We start from the raw sequence: 15721 nt of genomic DNA on the forward strand, positions 1-15721 counted from the left end.
AAGAAATTGTTGATTTTGAAAGTTTCGCCGCTTTAAGGATTTTTGTCTCAGGAAAAGATGAGAAACAGCAGATGCAGTAAAATTGTAGGGATACTGCTGCTAATTATAACACTATTAATATTAGTTGGTCTGTTAACGTGCTCACTGACTCCTGTGGGATATGTTAGCACTAATCACAAGGCCTTCAAATACATAATACCAGTACATGAAGAGCATTTAGTGGTTTTAAGGATAATGTGGGTACAAAAATGATTAAGGAATACATAGATATAATGAAGATTAGTAAGTGCTATGTATGTACTTACCCTTTCCACACTGTCTAGGAAGGGTTCAATATATGTCCAGTAAAAGATTTCATATGCATTATAGTGTAATTTTTTCAGTTCCATTTTTAATTATGAAATATTTCTTCCTGTTTATTTGGCTGATTTTAATGTGTCTCTAGAGAATGTGCTCATTAACAAGAATAATAGGTAAATGAAGTATGATGAGTATTTGAAAGTGATTGCACAAAACAGGTATGATACTAACTTGAATAGAGATTATTTGTGTCTTGTGTAATGAGGAGCGTGATTTCATCAGAGAATATAATGAAATAGGAGTGAAAGTAGTGAAAAATTTGGAAGAGCAGAAAATTGCTTTGGAAAGAATAAAGAATAAGAGAAGAAGAAGAATTTAGCCTCTCAGGTTTACATCCTAGATTAAGAATAGAACAGGAAAGAAATGGTGAAATGTGTGTGGCAAGGCGTAGTCCTATGAAAAAGAAGAAAATAGAATTTGTAGGTGAGAGAGTGGGTGACAAATCTTATGACATTAGCGGAAATCATTTGTCCGTAGAAAAACTGATTATGAGCGGAATCTGTTATGTATGTGGGAAGACTGCTTATTTTAACCTGCCTGAGAAATTGGTGGGGTGGATTTGAAGTTATTTGAATCTCGGTTTTCCTAGATTATATCATGTGGGTGAGTTGGGTGTTGAATATAGTTTGAGAAGTGTGAAATGAAATTTTGGACAGGTAGTTTAAAATATTTTAAGACCTTTTATTCCATTTATGGGAGTGGCGATGAATGATTTGAAAATCAGACAATTGTCTACAGTAGTAGATACACTTGCTGTAAATACAGCAGGGTCTTTTAAGTTAGTGAATGTTGAGAGGGTAAAAATTAGGGCAATGGTCATGCAGAATAGTCTTGCTTTAGAAATTATTTTGATGAAAGAAGTTGGAGTTTGTAAAGTAATTAAGGCTTAAAGGTGTTGCATCAGTATACCTGACAATAGTGGAGCTATTTATTTTTTCAATACTAGCATAACTAATTTCACTCTTGAGAATACATTATTGGAGGAACCAGGTCTATAAAAAACTGTAGGATACTGGATAAGTGAGTTAGGAAAGAGTTTTGGTAAAGTAGGTAAATAGTTAGGTAATATTTGTGGTGGTATTCTTCAATCAGTCTTAACACCTCTATTAATCTTAATGATTTGTGCAATTATTCTATTTATTTTATTAACATTTTGGAGTGCATAATTAGTAGATATAACAGTAGGACTAAGAGCAATAATAAATTGTTAAAGAGGAAAAGATCAATGGATGTGGAAATGGCTGACTCCAAAGATCAGGCTTATCAACAATTAAAGATGATGGAGGAGAATTGTCAATTTCCTAAAAAGATGAAGACACCTACAAATAATGGCTGATTAATAAAGTTTGTTGATGGGGTTATAGTGATTACTTAAAAATAATTTAGAGGAGGCGGGGATTAAAGTTTCTTCTTATGTGCAAATCTGGGTGCCAAATTGCTTGCGCAAGTGAGGAGTTTAATGATGCATGATGTCGTAACTGATGAACTAATGATGATGTGTTTGAAACGACTTTGTTAGGTGGGTTAAAAGAGTGATTAATATTACAATATATTTATGCTACATTTTCATGTTGAAAGCAAAACCAAAGGGGATGATGGACGGGTGTTGAAAATTGCAAGCACTCATCCCCAGTCAACTGATCTGGGTTTAATCCATCATCATTCTTTAGCACACTCCACCACCCCTGTTCAGACATAGCCGTATGCAAATCAGTCTGACCCTGTGCCTCATGGGACAGTCCAGCCTGAACAGCCAAGCCATGTCTTTCCTTGACCGGAAACAAGCATCCTGGGACCGGTTTCGGGCTCACACAGGGCCGGACTGGTAAGTCCGGGCACCGGGCAATCCCCCGGTAGGCTGGATGGGGTGGGGGCCGGTTTTGTGCCAGGGGGCCGGTTTTGTGCCAGGGGGCCAATTTGGAATTGGACCTTGGCCCTGGTGACGGTCCGTGACCGTCACCGAGTTCAGGAGCGGCTAAATCTGCTGCATAATTAATGCATAATTCTGCCGGAAGAGTATTCCCAAAAATAATGTATTAATTAAATCTTAAATGCACCTGCTGCTGCCGGCCGGCAAGCCGAGATTTATTTCACCCCTTAGGGTGGGGTCTGGAATGGATTTTACGACATGCGCATTGGGGCCGGGCTCGTGTAAAGTGCGCGTGCGACGTCAAGGAGGCAGGCCGCAGGCATCGATCTCGTGATCTCAGAGGCAGTCACGAGTCAAGGACGTCATGAAGCAGAGAAAAAGAACAAGGCGCAAAATTTAATTATTTGTACCCCCCTGGCCCCTGTTTGCAGGTGAGTCTACCGTCCGGTCCAGTAGTTTAACTTTAGTTTCTGCACCTGCAGTGCATGCTGTGTCAGGCCTGCAGTGCATGCCATTGTAATCCCTGATCGTGGCACGGGGCAGGCCAGGGCACTGTCTGGGCTTGGGCGCAGGGGCGTGACACAGGCCCCCTGAAGCCCCCGCGGTACGGGGGTCAACCTCCAGGGGGCCTGGGCCCTCTCAGCAGAGGGGTAAGTGTTGGAGGGTACATCAGAGGAGGGGGATTTGGGATGATGAGTGGGGTCGAATGCCTGAACGGGGCTTGTGAGGCAAAAGTGGGTTCTACGGAGAGGAGGGTTTCAAGAGGAGCGTGGGGCAGAGTTGAAACGAGGCCGACGGTGGCGTGTAGATGTGGGCCAAGAATGTTGTTCAGGGTGTTACTATCTTTACTTGGCGGGGGCGGTGGTGTGCCACGGGGCGTTTGATGAGAATCTTAGTGGGGTGCACGCGTCTGGCATAGCTGCCAAGGTTTCAGATTGCTATGTGTGATATTTTCATATTTTCTGTGTAATTTTGAGTGACATTTCAACAACTATGTGTGATAGTTTCCCGTGAGCAAAATCAGACAATGTAATGGTGTTAACTTCTCGCAGCAACCACTGAGGACTCGGATTAATCACACCAACAGGCAGAAATACCTTGTCTAGCTATAACAATTGTTCTGCTCGTGTTCAGCACTGCTTCCCTGAACAAACTATGCACCTCCGAGCGTGGTGTGAAATTCTGTTACAGAAATCCTCATTAAAACGTGGTTAACAGATTAATTTCGGGGCTCCTTTTCTAAAACAAAAGAGTAAAAAACATAATCCAAGCTTTTCCCTGCAAGAGGATTTGTCTGAAGAAGCCGGAATCCTTTCAGCGGGCCCCTTGGGCTGTATCCCCTCAGGCCGGGCAATATTCACGGGAAGAGATGGATGAAGTTTGGGTGGACAGAAAGAGGGGGTGGGCCAGAGCTACACATTAGCGCCATTTCTCCTTCCTCACAATGCTGTCAAGGGATTGTTTCAGAAAGTGCACTGGAGTCTTTCAAAGTTGGAGGAATTCTGTTAAATGCGTGGAGCATCATTGTTTTTAACTGTGCAGTCAGTAGTCTTTAAAAAGTGGTGTTGAAGTATTTTAAAAGTGCGCAGGGATCTATCAGAAAGTGCATGCGTGTCGTAAAAATGTGTGGGGTCTTTTAGAAAGTGTGAGGTTTTTTAAGTGTGCAAGAAGCTTTGAAAACTATAAAGGAGTCGTTAAAAAATAGTAGTAGTCTGTTGAAAGTATGCAAGCATAATTTGTAACTGTGCAAGGGCCATAAAAAAGTGCAATCGTATTTTGATTAGTGTCCAGGAGCTTGGTAAATGTGGTGTTCGCATACGCGTGAGTATTTCTAAAAAGTGTGCCGTTTCTTTAAAGGTGGACAGATTGCTTAAAAAGAAAGCGCATAGCATTATTATAAAGTGTGCGGGGGTTCTTTAAAATGAGCCTGGGTCACTACAAACGAACAGAGGTCCTTAAAAGTGTCCAGGAGACACGTTTAAGGTAATCAGGTTGTGGAGTGTCCGACACTCTTTTCAAACGTATGCATGATTTTTGTTTTTTAATGTATGTCAAAGTATTTCGACACAGCACTCCTGCTTAGATGTATGCAGCCCTGAAGAAGCCAAACTTGCAAATCCGCCTCGGGCCAGCACAGTGTGGCACAGTAACAGAGATTCTGGCCAGTGTCATTTTAAGGATTTTTCGGGCCAGGTTCAAAGAATATTTTGGGGCCCCCTGTTCGGAACAAATTTGAATTTTCCTACCAATGTTTTGCTAGTTTAGGCCTACATAATGCAAAGAATATTACATTTTACTTTAACCTTCACCCAACACAGCTGAAAGTAATGCCTTTCACCCCCAAATTCATAAATATGACAGTGGGTAGAGAAAGCCAGGCGTAGGCAGAGAGAGGTTCCTTTGAAGAAATCGACGACGTTGTGAAACTGTGGGAAAAAGATCACTTTACTTGAAAGGGGTTCGGGGGGAGGGTCCTTTAGAAAGTGGGGGCCCTGGGCAAATGCCCACTTTGCCCATGCTTGAAATTGTCTCTGTGGGCTGCCTTTTCCAGAATTTCAATTCCACCAGGAGTATAGGCCGCAGCTACAGAGCTAAGAAGTGAAGGGGAACATGTACCTGAAATACATCAGTGGGTAGAAATGCCACACACTCTGCAACGTATAGCGACGTCCTTGGGCCTTGAAACGCCACTGCAACCCAAACAATCAACGTTGGCAATTATTTGGAGAAGATGGATGTTATGGCTAGTAATACATTGATTGACACACAAGACAGCGATCGCTTCTGGTCGCTTTCGCTTCTTTTTCGAATGCATAGCGTAAAACAACTGGCGAGGCAAGTTCGAATGTCTACATCCGCACTTCAAGAAAATGAGTGTTCCCGAGAAAGTCTCGTCTGCCAAAGCTGTTACTGCTTTGATACCGCCTAGTTACATCAAGCGCTGTAAACATATACAGTTCTATTCACAAATCCACCTTTCAGAGGCTCCGGCTCCTGCAGGCCAGGTTTACAGGTTGAGGTGTTGCAGAATGTTCCTTTTTTAGGTGTCCAATTGGTTAATAAATCGCTTGCGCGCCACGCTGATAACCAGCCCCGTTATGCCGTTTGTTTTGCTGGCTCTTATGACCCTATGTAATCACCATATTACAGAGGGAGCCCATGTTCCGGATAGTCATTTATGGGGTAGAGGTTGCAGGGATCCTGCGGTGCCATCGTCCGCAAGAGTGTAGTTACCAGCCATCTGCCCAAGGTGGAGTAGTGCGGAGGTGGTCAGTGCTGATACTACAGATGTAGATGGAGCGAGAGGGAGACGAGTGCTTGCCGGCTAGTGGTGGGCAGGAACGTAAGAAAGGGCCAGTTATGACTAAACGGCAGCCCCCTAACATGATGGTTGAGTGGGCCATCTCTCACACCTCCCGGGTCTGAAGCCCTTACCCGAGAGGTGTCGGGCACTCTGCTTGACAGCTGCTTTTGGGGTGTCAAGGGTCAGAAATGACTGATTTCTCAACGTTGGCACCCTGCACAGGTTCTAGGGTAATTGGGATTCAAGCAGCCCCACGTCAGCAGGGGGACACCACTCAAGTGGTGAGGAATAAAAGGGAAGTGATCAAGACCCCCCCCCCCAAAAAAGGTGCAGAATTGGTTCTCAATGACCTGCTTGGTTGTCAAGTCCTCGTTTCACCTTGGGGGTTAGGGGGGTGCTTAACCATACTATCTATGTCCCCGAATCACGGAAACTCCTGGTGATGCACATCGCCGGTATGCCAAGTGAAATCTCGGTGCACCCCGCCCCCCCCCCCCCACCTCAAGGGATTCCACAGGAAGCACATCAGTATGTACCGTATCTGGTATTGTCACTTGGACAGGTAAGGCCTTCACTCAGCACCCACATTGCAATGGAATGTAGCACCTCTGTCCTGGGCCATCCACGGACAGTCAGCCTGAAGCACCATGCATGTGTCACAACTGCACAGCTAGGCACCTTCGACTCATTATCGCGACTCTCCACCTCGTGCAGCAACGGCTACAAGTTCAAGGCCCTGGCAGCCTACCTGCCACTGGAACACCATTGTCGTCTAGGGTCGATGAGGAGGCAGTGAGCAGAGGCCAGCTTGGCCATGGAGCAGTCTGCAGGGGTCCACTCCCTCCAGTTGTGATACAGCCTCCTTGTGGCGCGATCTCCTCTCACCGATAAATTAACTCGCCAGAGCCTCTCTTTTCTTGATTCAGACGTAGGCACGTCGCTTGGCGCCTGCAGTGGATTTTCTTTATTTTTGCTGCTCCTCTAGGGCCGGGGATGGTCCACACCCTGCCCCAGCCAGAACCCGGTGTGTCACCCCATGTTTCTGCAATGCTCCACCGGCAGCATATCCAAGATGTAGGTAGCAGGACCTGATTATGCGAGCCCGCCATCGGAGCTCACACGATGGAAAGGTTTATTTTTATCATTGTGTCATAGAATTATTGGTATTGTAATCTTTTACGAAGAGGACAGCTCTGTGAGTGAATGCTAATGATTTTGCTTTGGGTGTCATGTACGGTGTCATCAGGTTACATTTTCTTACTCTGGCTTGAACTTGTGTTTGTTTTTGTTGGATAATAGGATGGATACTTGGATGATTTGAGTTTTAAATAGGCAATACATTAATTTGTTCTGTACTCTTAGGTACCTGCTTACATGTTTCACATCTACCTGCTGTATTCGAGGTATCTTGCATGAGCTCCACTAGTCTGAATTTATTGAGAGCCCCTAGTCACTTGCTGCAGTTTTACAGGTAAATAGATGTATGATTGAGGCAGTGCTACTTTCCAAACATCATAGAGGATGTTATGGCCTCGAAGCTTGATATGACATTTTGTCAGAACATGCACACTAAGGTACTCTAACAAGCAATTGATCAGAGGGCAGAGGCTAATAGAATCCGCACCCACAAATGAATAGTGTCTCCGAATATGTCTGGTGGTGCACGAAACTAGGGAGTAATTCCCCCTATACTCCCCTCAATGTATTAACTTGTCTATAGAGTGCTGAAACCTACTTTGTTGTTACACTAAGGTACTCTATTCAGTGTATACAGGAATGATAAAGTGACCATTCCTGACTGGTGCAGAACTGACGTGTAACAGAGCATGAGTCTCTGGGAACCAATGAAGCAGTAATTGCAGAGAAATCAGGGCAAACAGAGCGAAACAGCAGTCTGCCATGGAGTCTCTTGAGCTCACTCACACTTGGCAGATACAACTCCATATTTTAGGGATCTCACTCTTAGGGAAACAATGGAGAGAAGTTGACGAGGTCAGGATGCTTTTCATGTGGTCTGGTCGTGCTAATCAGTGATGACAACATTAAGGGTAAGCTCCTCTCCTTAACCAGGAGTCCGTACAGCAACATTTTCAACATTTGTCCCTCTGCAATTTTACAGATGAGTTCTGACAGGTTCTTAGTTCACAAAGTAATCTCCATCCTCCTTTTGTATGGATACAAGCTGAGCAGGCCTCTTTACCTCAAAGAAAATAGTCCCTACTCTTTTAGGGGGCACAGCCAAAGTTCTTGTTACTTGTCAAGGCCTTTCCTCTCTAATGATATGTAGATGTCCCTGAAGTAGAAACGTGGACATACATTCCTGTCTCATAGGCCAGCATATATTCAGAAACAGAGGCAATTGGTGACAAGTCATATTGAAACACTATTTACAATTTTGCATGGATCCCATCAATACCAAGTACACCTTGCCGTAGGTATCCTTAAGTCCCATGGAAGCTAAGTACAATTAATATGTGGTAAAACTATCTCCTTTATGAAGGTGTTGTGCAATTAATGTATGACATTCCCATGTATGCCTTTTCCGTGCAGATGCCTTTACCACACATTTTAAGTAAATGTAGGTTAGGTAAAACCACTGTGTGTGTGTGTGTGTGTTTCTGTATACACAAACATGCACATTTAATTTTCTATTTACTGTGCTTTGAAATGTGATACAATTTGAATATGTAATGAAAAATGTGCTGTAAAATTCACCATTTTGGTTTGTTGTTTTCCAAAAATTTCTTGGGGGGGAAAACCCCCCCAAACCCCACTAGTAGAGGTCCGGCTCTCTCGCTACGCGCCGGACGGGGGCTGGTCTGGCAAAATTTGCCAGGGCTGCTTTCAGTTCCCAGTCCGGCCCTGGGCTCACAGCCCTCATCAGCCAGGCTATCTTGAATCCAGTGGCAAAGTGAGCAAGGGACCCTCGTCTGGGCATACCCTGCCAATTTAGGGCGAACAAAGCAAAATCAGACCAGTTGGGCTCCATTTTGATAGATGGATGACGTTTCTGATGTTCTGGTCATCTTGCTCCTGCTCATTTACCCTCCCAATCAGAGACCTGCTGCAAGTTATATCTCCTTACAGTTTCGGTGGAGTGCAGGGTACTATGATGTAAATGCTGATTGTCCTTAGAAAGCTTGTAGGGTCAATGAATTTTTCTACTGTGTCCCTTCTTTATCATTTTGAAGCATTTCAGCTGGAATTTCCAATGTAGGGCTGCATAAGAACGTAATTCTATGTGCTTTATTTGAGAAATGTTTCATATTGTATTGAAGAAGTCCAGAGTGCAGTTGCTGAGGAGGAAAGCGGAAGATTTTCTTTTACCTTAGCAATGGGTTGGTGCTAGGAATTTTAATCATTACGAAGTTCTTCTTGATTTGCCAATGTAAACTTACCATGATCATGCCATACGGAGTCTGCTGTCTTGCTCATTGTTTATGTACAAAATGTGTATATAAACCTCTAATTTTGAAGGTCCGGGTGCCTTCCTATTTTTCTCCTGCGGTTATGAGACTTTCTCCTTCTCTCTTAAAATGCTGTCAGTACTCTTTATGATTTTGACATTTAGAATCTGGAGAGATCTAACTGCTTAAACAGGGGTTTCTGCTATGAATGTATGATTATGTGTTCTGTAGCCAAGCCTTCTTGGCAAACTATGCACTTTCTCTGCATTGCGTATATTACCAATTTCCTAATAAATCTTTTCAACTTATTTTCGATCTAAAACTCTGTTTTTGAGTGGTCCCAGTTTCTATTTGAATTTTACTCCTCAGATTTATGGTTTAATGTTGGGGATGGTGGTTCCTCTTACCCCTAGATCAACGAGAACCATGGAGCTGGATTACCTCAGGTAAAAATTGGGTTGCATAAAATATTGGGGTTCAGTAAAATAGTGGGGTTCTTCTCCCAGAGTTCTGCTTGCTTTACATTAGATTTGTTTTGTATCATTTGTTCTCCTGGTGGCTGTGAAACACCACCAAATTTCTCTTGTGTATATTTTGATGCATGGAGAACATACATCGGATGCATTATGATCATAGGAACCCTACCATAGTGAAGCACTAACCAGCAGATGAAGATATACCATAAGATATTTGTGATGGTTTGAAATCTTTTGACTGACTTCTGAGTTTGGTTAGTCTAAAGACTCAGATTTAACTGCAAGAGCCCATGAAGGTCATTCCTTAAAGATATACAAGGCAATGCAAAGCATTTGAAAACCTAGAATTGCTCTCATTATACACTGCAAGGATGAGTTAAAGAAGTAAGGGCCAGATGTAGGAGCCCTAATACCGGTCGGTAATGGCCGAATTCGGCTGTTACCAACCGGTATTAGGATTTTCTGATGTAGGGGGCCTATATTTTACCGATTCTGTAAATTTACCGAATCAGTAAATTTACAGAATCGGTAAAATACCGAATCGGTATATTTACCGATTCGGTAAATCCATATGTAGGTGACACTCCTAAGAGTGCCACAGGCCCTTAAGAGTCGGTATTTTACCACCCAATCCAATTGGGTGGTAAAATACCGAATTCAGGTGTGCATGCACATCTGTGCATGCACACCTGTGCCATGTGACACACAGACATGCCCTTAGGGCATGTGTGTGTGCTAAATGGCACACAAGCCTGCACTTGGGGTGCTAGAGGGTGTCAAAGTGACACCCCCTGCACCCTTGCAGGATTCGGTATTTACCGATTCGGTAAATGCCGAATCGGTATTGCCCATTGATTCCTATGGGCTTCAAGATCCATAGGAATCAATGGGCAATACCGATTCGGTATTTACCGAAACGGTAAATACCGAATGTTACAGATTCGGTAATTCAGAATAAAAAATTACCTACATCTCCCTCCTTCTAATTTACCGATTCATAAATACTGAATCGGTAAAATTCGGTATTTATGAGTCGGTAAATTAGAGTTACCTACATCTAGCCCTAAATGAGTGATGACAAAGTGTATTTCACTAGTTCCTCATGTATTTTGATGCTGGTGAAAGGATACACCCAAACGCCCAATAGCAAGATCATGACACTAACATACTTCTATGGTCTCATCCAAGACATTATTGACAATGTCACAGGTCAATGGCTGAAGGTTCCTTGGCCAAAGAAGCCAGTGGCTGAAAGAGGCTGGCCCATAGCTTCTGCTTACAGTGAGTATAGAATACCATAGGACCATGAACCAAGCAAGCCCATTATAAGCAAAACTATATATGAAAGCCTCATATTTATTTATGTACCTAATTCCCACCAATGATTGCCCAGTAAAGTTCCTTGCAAAATATGAAAGATGAATTCTGAGGCAGAGCCTCTAAATGTCTCCTTGGGTGCCTCATTGTCATTGGAGCGTTTTCAGACATGAATTAGAAAATAGAATTTGGTAAATGAAATAATATTTGCAGTGATGGTCAATGAACTGCTCCTGGTCTCCTGGAACGTTTTGGCCATCAGTGAGCAATGCTCACAGACATAAGAAACACCTCAACCAAAACTTGGGTTTCCTCGACTGCCAAATGCAGTTTTTAAAGTGCCCATACCTGTTCATGTGCCTGTCATATCCTCAGTTAAACGTGGATTGTGACTTGGGTGATGGTTGATGCAATTACAGACAGACAAGAACAGTTTGGGAGATCTTTGTGGTTTTCCGCTATGCTCAGCTTGTACTGCCTATCTTGTTATATTATTTTCTGTTATATGTATTTATGGTGCGCCAACCAACATTTATATGACATCACAGTGCCGTCTGTATCTCGCCGCCCTCTGGTGTAGATCTAGGAAGCATAAATAAAGCAGTCACTTCAGGGACAACTCCCTTCTAGGTTTGAACCGCATACTGGCAATGTTTTAACTTCTGTGTAATTTGTATCTAAGTAACAACTGTAATGTTGTTTCAGCTATGACTCTTCCCTCTACATTCTCAATAATTACATTCTCATCCAGACAGTGGTGGGTTCACCTCTTGTGCCACGCGTTTAAATCTGTCTCCTTCTAGCAAACAGCTGATTCTTCTTTCTTACCCTACATATAATTTTATTTGTTGAAATATCCAACTTTTGAAAAGAAGCGCCAACTCACTACCATCCATAAATTGCTCAGGGTTGATCAGTGATGCAAAATATTTCCCAGCAAACCTAAAATGGCATTTTTAAATGGCAGCGCTGACCTTCACGGGTGATTCTGAAGCAGCCCACGGTATCTGGTAACCAGCTCCTTTTTATAAAAGTGACGGGTGTGTGTTTTGCAGTTGTCTAAAGCACACAATACATGTTGTCACTGATTGGCAAGAACATTGTAATGCAGGAGATGAGAGATTGAAATACAGCTGGGTGCAATCCAATATCGTGAACTCGTCCGCCCTTCGCAAACCTCCAAACCTTTAATGTCAGGTTTCCGGGTGTCAGCAGATCTCATGGTCCTGACAGGGGAATAGCGATTATTTCACAAGCGGCTGCATCACCTGAAGGGAAGGTATTCAAATACATTTCAGTGCTAAACCTCAGAAATATTAGCTAGGAGTAGAAGGTTAAATCCTCCTGCCTTTTCGTCATGATGATTTGCTTACGCACACCTTTTAGTTAACTCATTATGTGACAATAATATCGGTGTTAGGTTGCAAACTTAAATAACTGTGGATTTGCTGACCTTGTATCAGTTCATAAAAAGGTATGTAGCCTGGGCAGTAATTAAAAATAACATGACAGGTGTATGTTTAATCTGTAGGGTAACATACAATATCAAGGGTTGTCAGGAGTCCACAACCAGGTGCTCTGAGCCACGCCACATCCAGCAGATTGGCTTAAGCCCGTTGCCCCATTGTGTGGCTCCTGGCATAGTATATAAATACTTTTTTTGATTTGTTAAAATCGTAAAAGGGTGGAACTTATCACCATGTAATAAATATCAACATCTTTGAATCAGCATAAAACAACACATGCCCCCGTGTCTTAAGCGACTTTCCACAGATATACATGATAAGTAAGAACAGGGAGAGCGTTTTTAAATGTACAAAGATAAAAAGAAACAGGGGCAGTACTATTGTACGGCAGTGGCCCTCTCATTGAAATATAGGGCCCAACAAATGACTGTTATAACAGGGGGTGCTGCACACATAAGGGCTTATATTTAGATGTAACTGTCCCCTCATGTCTCAAATAAAATGCTTGCAGTGTATTAAAATAACAGAGAAGGGGAGGGGGAGGAGGGTGACTGTAAAGAGAATGAAGGAGGATCTGGGTCCAGCTGCAGGGAGTCCATATGTCCCAGTTCCTTTTTTGCTGCTGCCTTTTTTTCAAGCTCTTGAGCAGCAAGTGACAGGAATTTTATTGTTTTGCAGGAAAGTTGTATCGAAGACCCGCTGAGGCATTTTATCACAGCCGCCCTGCAGGTCCTGACTTGTGTTTCTCTTAGGAATGGCTTCAGGAGGTTCTTCCTTAGATTTGGTAAGGCCGGGCAAATACATAATAGATGCAATAACGACTCTACTCCCTTGTCACAGAGGCGACAATCCAAAGTTGACCAGGTCCGTAACCATTTAGGGCTAAGGTCTTTGCTCAGGAACCACCCCAACCTCAGTAGACTTAGTTTCCTCTTGTAGTGATCCCTGAAACATTCTTGTAAATAGGATTGTAGTTTCAGTTGATTGTATGTTGGCATCCCGATCCAGGCATGACTTTTGCCAGCCACTAATCCTTTGTCTATTTGCAATGATGCTTGTTTGACGACTTTGTTGGTGATTCGTTTAAAAGCAGTATATGACATTGGTGAATGGCAGGCTTCTTTCAGATTTAGCTATATTTATTTATTTATTTATTGGCACTTGTAGAGCGCGTACAATTACCCGTAGGCGTCTCGGCGCTAGTATACAATGCTGTCTATCCCTGATCAGAAGATTAGTGGCTGGGTTTACTGGTTGAATAACCACGTCTTCAGTTTCTTTCTGAACTGGAGGAGTGTGGAGCTTATTTTAATGTGGTTCGGTAAGGCGTTCCAGATTTTGGGGGCTGCGATAGAAAAGCGGCGGTCACCCCATGAGACTGTTCTGCTTCTTTGAACCACCAGTTGGTTAAGCGAAGAGGAACGGAGTGTTCTGGACGGATTATAAGGAATTAGTAGCTTTTTGAGGAAGCGTGGTCCTTGATCCTGCAGGGTCTTATAGACTATGCATAGTGCTTTGAATTTAGCCCTATTTTGGATGTTTAGCCAGTGGTAATCTTTCAGGGTGTCCGAGATGGGAGCAAACTTCGGTTTTTTGGATAACACGCGTGCCGCTGCATTCTGCACAGTCTGGAGCTTTTTCGTGACTCTGCTTTGTGCATTGAGCAATAGACCGTTGCAGTAATCCAACGAAGTCAGGACCAGGGAGGTGACTAACGTCTTGGCTGCTGAATCTGGTAAATAAGGGATGATCTTTTTTATTATTTTGAGCTTAAAATGAGCGTTAGCTGCCACCTTATTTGCATGGGCCATGAAACTGAGCTTGTCATCAAATGTCACTCCTAGGTTTCTGACCTTGGCGGTGGGGGTAGGAGGGACACCAAGAGCCGATGGCCACCAAGCTGCCGACCAGGCTGGCAGAAGGTTGCCAAAGATGACCACCTCAGTTTTATCGGAATTGAGCTTCAGGCAATTTCTTGCCATCCACTCACCGATAGCATTCATCCCCCTTTGAAATCTCTCTGCCACCTCCTGTCCATCGCCTTTTATGGCCAAAACCAGCTGGGTGTCGTCAGCGTATGATGTGAGGCTCATCCCGTGTGCTTTGATGACACTAGCAAGGTCCGACACATAGATATTAAATAGTGTCGGACTGAGGGATGAGCCTTGGGGAACCCCACACGGCAGCGACAGATCCGCTGATTGGAAAAGACCCATGGTGACCGCCTGGGTTCTGTTGGCCAGAAGCGCTTGCCTAATGAATGAATGAATGAATGAATGAATGAGGATTTATAGAGTGCGTAGTTACCCGGAAGCATCCCAGCGCTAAACCTGAACAAAAAGACCGGGGCGGGAACCAGAGAAACAAATGCAGCAGATTAAGGAAATAAGTGGGTTTTTAAGAGTTTCCGAAAGCGTAGGTGGCATGGTTCGGCCCGTAACTTCAGTGGAAGGGAGTTCCACAGTTTGGCTGTGTTAACCGAGAATCACCTTCCTCCTGTGCGTGCCTTTTTCACTCTGGGCACGATGACCAAATGCTCGCCATCTGAGCGAAGTGATCTGTTGGCATTGTAGGGTAATACTAGTTTCTTCAGTATGGGGGGCCCCTTGCCCTGCAGCAATTTGTGGGCGATACATAGGGATTTGAATTTTACCCTTTCTCGTATTGGGAGCCAGTGCAGCAGTTTAAGTGCGGGTTTGGCTAACATTCTGACTGAGGTGCCCGTGAGGGGCCGTGCTGCAGCATTCTGAATCTGCTGAAGCTTGTTGAATGTCGTCTCTGGTGCGCCGAGGAGGATAGCGTTGCTGAAGTCCAGTCTGGACAAGATCAGGCCCTGGATAAGCAGCTTCTTAGAGGGGTGTGGAAGTGACTTGCATGTAGAATTGGTCTGCCTAGCCTGTTTTTCAACCTCTTCTCAACAGAGATGGGCAAGCGTGTTATCTTCAGCGTCCCTCATGCGCCAGTAATATTTGGCAAGGACCCCTTGTCTGGCCGGGATCTGATTTATTAATCCGTATTCCAGGCGTATTTGTGCTTGGGAAATATGTCGCGGAATGGAGAAGAGTTTTTTAAACATTCTTGATTGTGCAAGGTTTAGCAATTTAGAGTCCTTGGTGGCCATCATTTCTGAGCCCTATGTGATTGAAGGCAGAAATGTTGCTACTACAACCTCTAGCAAGTGACCGGTTGAACTTTCGCTTAGTTTTTTTTGTATGGTTTTGAAGGCAAATTGAAGTTGTTTTGATTTTGAGTTCCCAAGGTCTAAATGATGGGCCCGATTCACAGAATGAACTTACTACTTTTGGCATTCACAGAATGCACTTACTACTTTTGGTATTCACAGAATGAACTTACTCATTTCGGTATTCACAGAAGTTAGGACTACTAACTTTAGGACTCCTAAATGCCTTCTGTGAATACCGAAAGTCTTAAAATTAGGATTTTTCTCTATTTAGTAGTAGTAAAGTTAGGACTACTAACTTTAGGATGCCTAAATGCCTTCTGTGAATACCGAAAGTCTT

Source organism: Lissotriton vulgaris, chromosome 4_1, assembly GCF_964263255.1.
Source record: "Lissotriton vulgaris chromosome 4_1, aLisVul1.2, whole genome shotgun sequence".
In the NCBI taxonomy this organism is placed as follows: Eukaryota; Metazoa; Chordata; class Amphibia; order Caudata; family Salamandridae; genus Lissotriton; species Lissotriton vulgaris.